Consider the following 10,843-nt stretch of genomic DNA (forward strand, 5'->3'; position numbering starts at 1 on the left):
GCTGAAAGTGTGAGTCTGGAATGTGGCCCATATTGGAAGAATAGTTAAGCAGCGTAGATGAGCCAACAAACCACAGGTGCCAGCTTTGTTCTCATTAATGCAAACTTCAATTCTGCTTTTATAGAGGATGTTGAAGGTCATACTTAACATTTTTATATTAAAAAAGCTGTGGTCGTGGCGTAAAAAACAAGTCATGTGATTAATTTTTTATGCTTGTGTTTTTCAGAATTATAGATTGGGCCTCATGGGAACCCATCGAATTTTTTTCTCATCTTTTTATGCTTGATGGGTTTAATGTATTTTGACTCCAAATTAATGACTGGAGTTTGAACCCTTAAGTGTATAATTATCTGTTGTGCAGCAGCTTTAAATTGAATTGCTCTTTAATTAGTTTAGGAATATTTGCATTACTTTGGCAGGAATAATATAACTTTAGTAACATAAAGGTCAGTGACAGTGATCATTTTGGCACAGAGCAGCGTTTGAGGCATACAGTTTCAGGAAATATAGTATTTAATCATTATGCCTGTCAATACTGTATGTTGAATACTTGCCAACTTCAAGACCTCAAAAATAGGTAGTCGCAGCCAAAGAGGGTTTTGTAGGGGTCGTTCCCCAGAAAAAAATGGACGTTCATTGATTTTGTTTCTTGCATTCTGGTGACTTTTAACACAGAAACCGAATATTTTACAAATGTTATTCTAAAGGTAAAAAAATGTGTCCTTTTCCTTTAAAGCTTTATATAAGACATGGGAATTGTTCTTTTCAGGACATCTGAAGTGTGCTTGAGCATTTCTTGATTTTAGCACTCTCCATTTTTCTCTCTGTCTCTCACTCGCTGAGGAGGACGAGGCGGGAGCCTGGATTTAAAAATCTCTGTCTCTGGGCCGAGCAGAACTACTGTGTACTGACCATCAAAGTAGACTCAGAAGCTAGAAAACATTTTTGGCCTATGCATCAGGCGAGCAATTCTCATTGGACTGAATAGGTGCCATTTTGGGGTCTGCTAACCAGTTTTTAATAGTACCTCCATGGCTAGGCTAAACTACACAGTGGTCGCATGACGTCACAACCCCACAACAGAGTGACAGACAACTCATTTAGCCACTTGTTAGCAACTGCATTTTACTGACAAATTTATTAGTAGAACAAAATGTGAAAATCTCTTAAGCTTGTTATTTCAGGGGAACCAGAAATGCTAATATGCTAACTCATGTCTGGGTTTTAGGACTCGTTCCTGTAGCACCTTTTGCAGAAATGAAAATATACTTATCAATATTATAGTCCTTTTCTGCCATATTCTGGCAATAAATCCTTGTAAATCTTACACATGGGACTTAGAAAATCATGTGATTTTTCACCTTGCAGCTTTATTAGTCGTTTACCTCCTCATATTAAGAAAACTAATTCATTAGTTGAGCATATATTTAGTTTATTACCAGTTTTCCAGCTGTTATTTCTGCTCTAGTGACTCAAAGCCGCTGTAAAATTGTGCTGTTGAACCTTCAATTTCCGTGCCATCATTTGCACATTTTGCAAATGTATTTACAGGCCCCGCTGTCTGTACCATAAAACCAGCTTGTGGGACCTTTTTTGAAGTGTTTGCCCCAGGTGGCTCATATTCCTCTGCTCTCTTATTCTGCTGACACTCTGTGAGTGGGTGTCCGCCTGAGGAGAAATGCTCAAACTGTAGCATCTGTTGTTTGAAGGTGGGTTTTTTTAAAAAAACATCTCAAGAAAGTTGGGGTTTAGAAAGCTCTCTTGTCCTAATTAGGAACACCGAATGACATCTTTCTCCCGTGGTGTTTCATTTGGCAAAATCTGTCATAGGAGACCACTTGTAATAGTGTAGCTCATGGGTGGTTTTAACATATCTTGTCAGACTATAAAATGTCTCATTAATGTGTTGGCAATTCAATGCAGATTCTTAATTGCTCACCAAGTAAATTTGTTGACTTCTGTATAAAATTCTGAACAGAACTGATGTTCTAAGGGGCTGGAAATTGTCAGAAAGGTGCTAAAGCTTTGAAAAATGCTTGTAGAGAATATATAAGTTGATATTCATCTGCAGTCTATTCCATTTCCTGCCATGCTTTCTGTAGCAATCACCCAGGCGCCCTCTTTCCTCACATGTGTATATAGGCAAACAGTAAAATCCATTTAAACCAGGTAACAGCATGTTACCACGGCTGAATACAAGCTACAGTATGTGCGCCATACAGGACCTTCATTTGACCATGTACTATCTGTCGAGCTGATAAATTGCCCTCCAAACGCAGAAAGAAATGGAGTAAGTAATATTCAATAAAAATGCAAGTTTTACTATCTTACCAATGTTGTTTTTCTCTCATGTTGCTCAATTCTTTCTTCCACTTTCTCTCAAGGCTTCACCACCTGAATATCTCAAAGGGCCATTACCCCTCGCTACGGCGCAGGACCGTACTCTGCTTACAATAACAAAAACACAGTGGTGTTCATTAAAGCCTCTGCTCAGCGCTAATGTGCGTTCGACCCACTGCTTTGGTAACTTAAACACCACGCGGTTGGAATTTATAGTTTCAATTGATCCCGTGTGAAAACCTCAGGGAGTGTGTTGCCATGTGAGAGACATGAACAAACTTTAATGGTCACTAACTAATCAGCCACTCCTAATTGCCGATCAATAGCTACTGTGCAGGAGTTACAGTGTTGGCCACAGCACCGCTAAACAACACAAAGGCAGTTAATGAGCACGCTATTATGGTTTATCCATTTATGATTTAAAGCATACATTTCCTGCATGCAGTGCCTTAAAAAAAAGTACTTCTCCCTATAACTTTTTACGGATTTAACAAAATTGAATCACATTGCCTCTGTGCCAGCGACAGCCGTGGGCGGAGGCATTATGTTTTTCGGATATTGGTCCTCGTCTTGCGAACGTGGTATCTCAAGAATATTTTAACAGAATTTCTTTAACGTCCACATCTAGTCATGTTTTAAACAATATGAAATGTTCTGCAAGAAGTAATAAATTGTGTCTGGTATGTCTTTTTTTGCAAAATAAGTTCAAACACCTAGACATAGCTCTTCACCCTGCCTTCATTTAGTAACCGAGGATCAATATGCAAATAGTCCCCACTCTCTCCACACACCACACACCACCTCTAAGTAGCTGCACCTGGCTTCTCCTCTGTTTTTCTTGCTAATGGACAGGTCGCACAGCAGACGTTTTGATATGTCACAGCAGGAAACTCACAGGTGTATTAATGATTGATGCATTCCACTTAGGGGACGTCCTGCTATTACGCTGGTTCACTGTCACCGTCACCGGGATGCTTAATGGAACTGAGCTGTTGTTACTATTATTAAGTCCACCTGTGTTTTTTCCTGCTGTGACAAGTCAAAACGTCTGCTGTACAACCAGTCCATCACAGCTACACCTGGGCTGGGCTTCACCTCTTATGATCTGTAGAGCGCCACCCCCTCAATCAGCGGGATTGGTTCCTTAGGTTCGTGATGTAATATACCCAGTCTTACTGAATCCAAAATTTTGGTGGTCAAAGTTTGCTGTGATCTCGTGTTCATCCAGTTCTCATAACACGTTATCTCAGCAACACCTGGAGGGAATTTCTTCAAAACTGGCACAGACATCGATTTGAACTCACCAGCGCATTGATTAGAATAATTTGGTGGTCAAAGGTTACTGTGACGTCACAAAATGTTACGCTAATTAGGAAAAAAACTCATGCAAATACCTTCTAGGATAAAACGATGAAGTGATAATATTTTATATGTAAAAGGTAAATTGCACTGTGACGTCATAATGTTCTGCAAAAACACTTGAAGCTCTTTATCAGTCCTCTGTACTCTTCTGTGAAAAATGGTCTCTAACTGAAGACCGCATGTTTCTCACTGGAAATTATTCAATCATATATGTCTACATACTCTCAATGCCTTTCATTAAATTCCTTCACTACACATTAGAGCTGTCACAATTCTTAAAATCCATGATTTAATTTGACTTTTGATTTTAAGGTCACAATTTAATTTTTAATCTTGTTTTTCAGCACTCGCAGCTGTGCTATTGTTAGACTGCTGAAGCTTTGATTTGAAAAGATCAACAGGTTTTGGTTTTGGTTTTGACAACTGTCATTGTTATTCACATTTCCAGTGCCAGCCTGCAGTCACAGAAAAGTGCTTCATGCCGCAAGGGCTGGTTCAGTTACTTTAGTCGACTGTAACGTGCATAGATAAGCATATAATAATAGTTACCGAAAGCTTGCGTGTAGCGTTTGCTGTCACTGAAGAGAAATGCACTCTTCACAGCAGAGTTGTGTAAAACGTTACCAAGATAAATGTTACCAGCAGAAACACTGAGCGAGCTGCTAGATAACAGTTGGTAATGTGGACAGCGAGGGTCACTCCAAGAACTGGAGTCTCCTACACTGGCAGTGAAAAATGCAGCTGCAGGCGACTCTTAAACCACGCAGTTTTGTCTTTGAAATGGTATCTGTTTGTTTTTGGACACACACAAATTGGCGGGTGGGTTGATTTTTGATTTGATATTGAAATTTTTACACCCCCACATACTTTGTATTGGTCTGGACAGACATGGATGTAAACTGCAACTTGACTGGTTGGCAGAGACATAAAATCACAAAGTGGTAATTTTTGGTACTGCTTAAATGAAAAGGTCTATTGTCAGAATATAAATAGATCTCTACAAAAAGATCTTAAGTTGAAAATATAGAAACCAAACAACCACATGTTAATAGCTGCTCAGTTCTATTTAAGTAACCAAGTGAGTCATGACAGTGTGACAGTGAGCCAGCGTGCATAATCCCAGGACCTTGAAAGTGAAGCAGCTACATGGACCTCAGCCATCATTCAGTTAATCGTTTACACTCGTGCTTTTCCCACTGAGACGTGTCAAAATGTGCCTGTTGTGTCAGTATTCACCCCCTTTTACTATGACACACCTGCACCCGGCGCTGCCGCAGCCAGTTGTTTTTAGCCTTGCATAATAAGCTGAATGGAGGTCACCAGTGTGTGATCCAGGTGTGACATTTAAATACTAAAAACACTGGAAGGTCCAACAGATGCTTAGTCAATGTCCTGACACAAACTACATCATGAATACAAAATAACAAACAAATCTGTAACATGGTTACTGAAAGTACAGTGAGGTGAATCATGAAAAATGGCACAGCTGTAATCTGCCTGGAGCAGCCCTGTGGACACACTGGAGCAGCTACAGGCTGTTATGGCCGAGGTGCATACAGCAACTGTTGCCCCTGTGATACACCAAGAGGAGCGTGATGGAGCAGTGGCAAAGAGAAAGTAACCGAGGCCTCACATGACATGGCACACCGTGATGTATAGAGGTAGAGGGAACATAAATGCTGCAAAATACAGAGAAATTCTGGAGGAAAATCCGCTGCAAACTGCAAGGGAAGTGCTATTTAGAAGATTTATTTTCCTGCAAGATAATGACCCCAAACATAAGGACAATGATACACAGGAACAGCTTCTGAACAACAATGCTGCCAAGTCAGAGTCCAAACCTTAATCCATTATGTTCATGGCAATAATAAACTTTTATCTCTTTTCAGTAAAGCAGTAAAGTTGCAGTTAACTGAGGATAAACGGTGAAATATGCTAAAATGGTGGGATAACTGCAGAAAAATAGAGCCTCGTCCCTTTGACTTATTTGAACTTTTTCATATTTTGTGATACTGAATGACACTGGATGCAAGTAAGACTAATGGCCGTAGATAAACAATTCTCCACAAATATCTCAAACTGAACTCAAGAAACAATACGACCCCAAACATAAGACAATGCAACACAGAAATGCCTTCAGAATAACTATGCTAATGTCCTGAAGTTGCCAGACCTCAGTCCATCACATTTGTGGCAATAATAAACTTTATTGTAAGTTTTATTTATACAGCTCCCATTGGTAAAGCAGTAAAGTTGCAGTTAACTGAGGATAAATGGTAAAATATGCTAAACTAGTGGGACAACAAGACAGAAATAACTGACTAAAACTAGAAAATGGCACTGATATTTAAATAGATTTTCTCAGTTACTGTAATAATAATAAATACATTTATTTTGTAATGTACCTTTAAGTAGTTACTTTCCAGTGCTGCTTGTGTTGTTATTAAAAGTTATCATTACCTCTTGGGTTCTTGGGTTATGGCCAAAAATGGCAGTAACAGTGACCTTTGACCACCAAAATCTAAGTGTTTCATTCTTGAGTCCAACTGGACATTTTTACTGAATTTGGAGAATTTCACTCCAATCATTAAAATCTAATGAGTTCATTCTGAGTCCAAGTGGACATTTATGGCAACTTTGAAGAAACTGAGTTATTCTTGTGATATCACCTTCACAAGAACAGGATGGACATGAGGTCACAGCGACTGTGACCTTGACCTTGGACCACTAAAATCTAATCACACATGATCGCTAGGGCTGTGCATCTTCACTAATCTCACGATTCGATTAGATTCGATTACAATTATCCTGTCAACAATTCGATTCGATTTGATTTCACGATGCATCACAATGCATTGCATCCTCAGTTTTCTATATTACGTCACATGGCTACTTTTTCATCGATGAATACAAGCATTCAGATAAATATGAACTCCCTTTTTTACTGTTTAGAAAGTGCGTCAGAAATAAGCGCATAAAAGTCTTAACATTAAATTGTAAAATAAATAAATTGTATAAGTCGAGCCTCCCTGTATTTGTGTAAAAATTGTTCCGTCTTCAAAAACAAAAATACTTCTTCAGTCTAGCTGTAGCTTCTAGCAACTGTCTTCTGCCCAAGTAACTGGTAATAAAGCTGCAATGATTAATCGATTATTAAATTAATCACCAACTATTTTGATAACTGATTAGTGGTTTTGAGTCTTTTTTTTTAATCAATAAGTGTCAAAATTTTCTGATTCTAGCTTCTCAAATGTAAATATTATCTGATTTATTGAGTCATCTTATGACAGTAAACTGAATATTTTTGTGTTTTTGGACATAAGACATTTGAGGACGTCAACATGAGCGAAAACAATGCTCAACATTTTTATCTATTTTAAAACCTGTGATGGAAATAATTGTTAGTTGCAGCCTTAAAACTGACTAGGGATGTACACGATTAAAATATCGCTAGTCGACACCAGAAATACTATTTATCAGTATTTTATTCATGTACAATGCCAGTTAACGGTTGCCTCAAAGGTGTTATGCGGCCGCCGGCCACTAGTCGGCGCTGCAGCCGCATCAGACAGCAGCCTCTCTCGCCCTGATGTCCCACCCAATCCCGGATGTTTTTAATCAGCAAAATCGGACAGATGACAGTATGTAAAACCAGCGTGGTTTATCTGTGTTTTGATATAGAAAATGGAAATAAAGTTGAATGTAGGCTGTGACAGAATAATCCGATCCATTGCCACTGGACTGGAGTGATGTGTGACCGCATTAAGCACAGACACGGACATTAACCTACAGACAGACCAGCTACCGCCGCTAGCTAATATTAGCCACCATGTGTAGCAGGCTGGCAGCTAACATCAGCTCCAGGTAAGCTAAACCATGTTGTTTACCCCCAGACGCTGTGATCACTGTGACTTTTCGGTCTGAAAAAGTGGAGCATTTAGTGAGATATTGCCATGTTTTGTAGGTTAAAATGCGATTTGGCGATTGTTGACTGTGATTGACTGCTTCAAAAGTAGCTATAATACACACAATATTTTTCGGACAGTGTTTAACATTATCAGTTGTTAGTAAGTTCAATTTTAACTGCTTTCTGAGTATTTTCTCATGGATTGATTAGTGAAAATTAAATGTCGTGTGGGAAAGGGTGATTCTCTTCCCTTTCTCAGAGTTTAGCGGCAATTCTTGGCTGGGCTGGTGTTTTTTTGACGGTGCCAGGCGTTAGCTTCTCAGAGTGAAAACGGCTCAAGTGGTATTTTCAAGGTGTTTGATTTCTGTATGACAGATTTTACCCACAGCGTGTGTCTTGTCCAGTTCGTGCTTCCCAGCAAGTTCATAAGGGGTCTGCTTTTAAAATACTAGGTGCGTTTTTAATCACTTGCTCTTGGTTTTCACTTCCCTTCGCCATATTGCGATTGCTATGGCGCTGGTTGCTACGCGCTGGTTGTTAGGCGCTGGTTGCTTCCAGGAAGTTATCTTGAATTTTAGGACTATATTGTCCAGTCGCTGCTGGAAAAACAAAACGGAACCTCTGGACGCTATAATCGATTATGTTCTGTCACTGCATCGATGCAGAATCGTCCACGTCTGCATCGCGATGCATCTTACAACAACCCAAAATTACTGACGGCTCTGTTCTTCTTTAGTCTGTGTTACCAAAACTTTTTTTTTTTCTGGGGACCTAATTATTTAAAATTACAAACCATCATCATACCATTGGCCTTAATTGAAATTCCTGGGAAGAGTTCATTTCTGCATAAATGAAGAGTCCTGATAATTTTTACTGCCATTTAAATACTTTATAAATGAGAAATAAATACATTTAAGCTCAGTTAACAAGTCATCTCATTGTTTTTATTTCCTCTATATAAGAAAACTTCATAAATGAGACAAATTAAAAATTAGCAGGCTCTCATTTTTTCCTCTCATCAGTAAAACAATATACATATTTTAAATGCTTTATAAAATGTGTAGTGCCAATATAAATCTTACATTTGCTGAATGGTGACCCAAATAAAATCTCCTGTGACCCACCTGTGGGTCAAGTAACACAGTAAGTCATGACAGTGGAAGTGCAATTTAGAAGTTTTAATTTCCAGCAGAATAATGACTCCAACCATGTAGTTACAAAGTCAGTCATGACCACTATCCGATATATATTTGTGGCAATAATAAACTTTATAGTAACTATTTATGCAGTTATCTTCAGTAAAGTTGTAAAGCTGCAGTAAAGTGAGGATAAATTGTAATAAATATGCTAAAATAATGGGATAACAGGACAGAAAAATTGTATACAAGTACAGAGTTGAGTCTATCTGCATAGACTGAAGGTTGCCAAGAGGTTGCTTTGCTAAATATTTACTTAAGTAGTGTGAATACTGCATTCAGCCACTTAGTTATTTATATTTGTACTCAATTTACATCATTTTTACAGATTTGTTTTCACTTGAGTGTTAAAAAGTTTTCAGCGAGCATCAGATGTTTATTTCAGCCACAGTGATTTAAAGTTGTAAACCTGTGGAACTTGAAGAAGTCCAGGGGGGATCCAATCTTTTTTTTATATATTCACTGTAACCTGCTTATTGTATTGCAATGATAAGATCATTCTCTCCAAACTGTGAGGTGGGAATAAAAAGTTTCATCACTGACATAATTCACTTATCAGGAATACCCAGTGCACACTCAATATCTAGCCTTGCAATTGAAAAGGGATAAAGGGTGAAGCATTTCAGCAGTGGTAATATTACATAGTTAACTGGCAGCTATTTCAATAGGCTCTCAGTGATTTGTGCTCAGGCATTATGCTTCACCCTCTCTCTCCTCAAAGCATAGGGAAATGCATCGCTTAATTGAGAGGATTTCCAGAGGCTTTGTGGGGGGAAACGCTGTGAGCTAGCTCCTTCTCTCCAGGAGAAATGTATTTACAACGCATTCCATCTCCATCTCATTTGTCATTTGGGCCTGGAATAATGTGTATATTTTCCTTCCCTCTTGACACACTTTCATTTGCTGGGAGGCTGCAAATGTGCACGCTCCTCTTTAAATGTCTCCTTCGCATAATGAACGAGGACAATATTTCCATAAATCAACAGCCGTGCATATATCCAATCACAACTGTCTATGGGGGTTTCACAGATTTTTTTTCCCCTCAAAAGGAGAGTCACTACAAGTAATGGACATGGTTAGAAATAGCTTTTATACTGTGAAAAACAGCTTTTCAGAAGTTAGTGTGTCTGATGTACAGATTTATTTTTGTTTGGGCTGAGGTTACTGTCTTTACTTAAGTGCCAACACCATAAACAAGACTAAAATATAAAACTGTATGTTATTTAGTATAAATTAATCTTCAAAAAACCCTCTGCAGCGAGCAATTTCAGACAAGACTAAGTGTACAAACATGCTACCGGCTCTGTGAAGGTGGCAGTGCTTTCAGCAAAGTATCAGTGTGCTTACATGCTCATGATGGCAATGCTAACATGCTAATAATGTTTACCGTGTTCACAGGCTTAGTTTAGCATATCAGCATGGTAATATACAAACCTAACATTTGCTCATTAGCAGTAAATACAAAGTACAGCTGAGGATGAAATATCAATCATTTTGCAAATGTTAAGTCATAAATCAAATTAATTTGTGCCAAATTTCCAGTGTTGTGGAGTTTATGTGGGTCTGCACAGCATGTTGATCCCTTGTCCCGCGTCCCACATATTGAGACTATGTCCCACATTTTGACTGGCACTCCTTTTCAACAGTCAAACCAATGCAAGATAAATGCTTTTCTAAAATCCGGTTTTTATCTAATGGCTGTGAAGAGAGCAAGGACGGCTGTCATCACAGGGCTGCAGTTGATGCCAATCAAGCTGCACATGTGTGACAAATGCAGTTTAACCGGTCAATGTCTTTGCTATCCTGCGACTCCAACAGGGAAAATTGCATCACTACGTAGTCACAAGCTATGCAGATTTGATGGAAACTACCACAAAGAAAATTAAATTTAGCTGCAACAAAAACTGGGAATCAGTTGGCGTTGGTGATGTGTGCCACATCGGCCCACACAAAAATACTCTTTGTCCCACTTTTGGTTTGTTGGGATCTGGTCACCATATGTGGAGTAGTGAATTAATTAAACTACTGGTTGTATTGG

This window comes from Lutjanus erythropterus, chromosome 17 (assembly GCF_056507025.1).
Source record: "Lutjanus erythropterus isolate fLutEry1 chromosome 17, fLutEry1.hap2, whole genome shotgun sequence".
NCBI lineage: Eukaryota > Metazoa > Chordata > Actinopteri > Lutjaniformes > Lutjanidae > Lutjanus > Lutjanus erythropterus.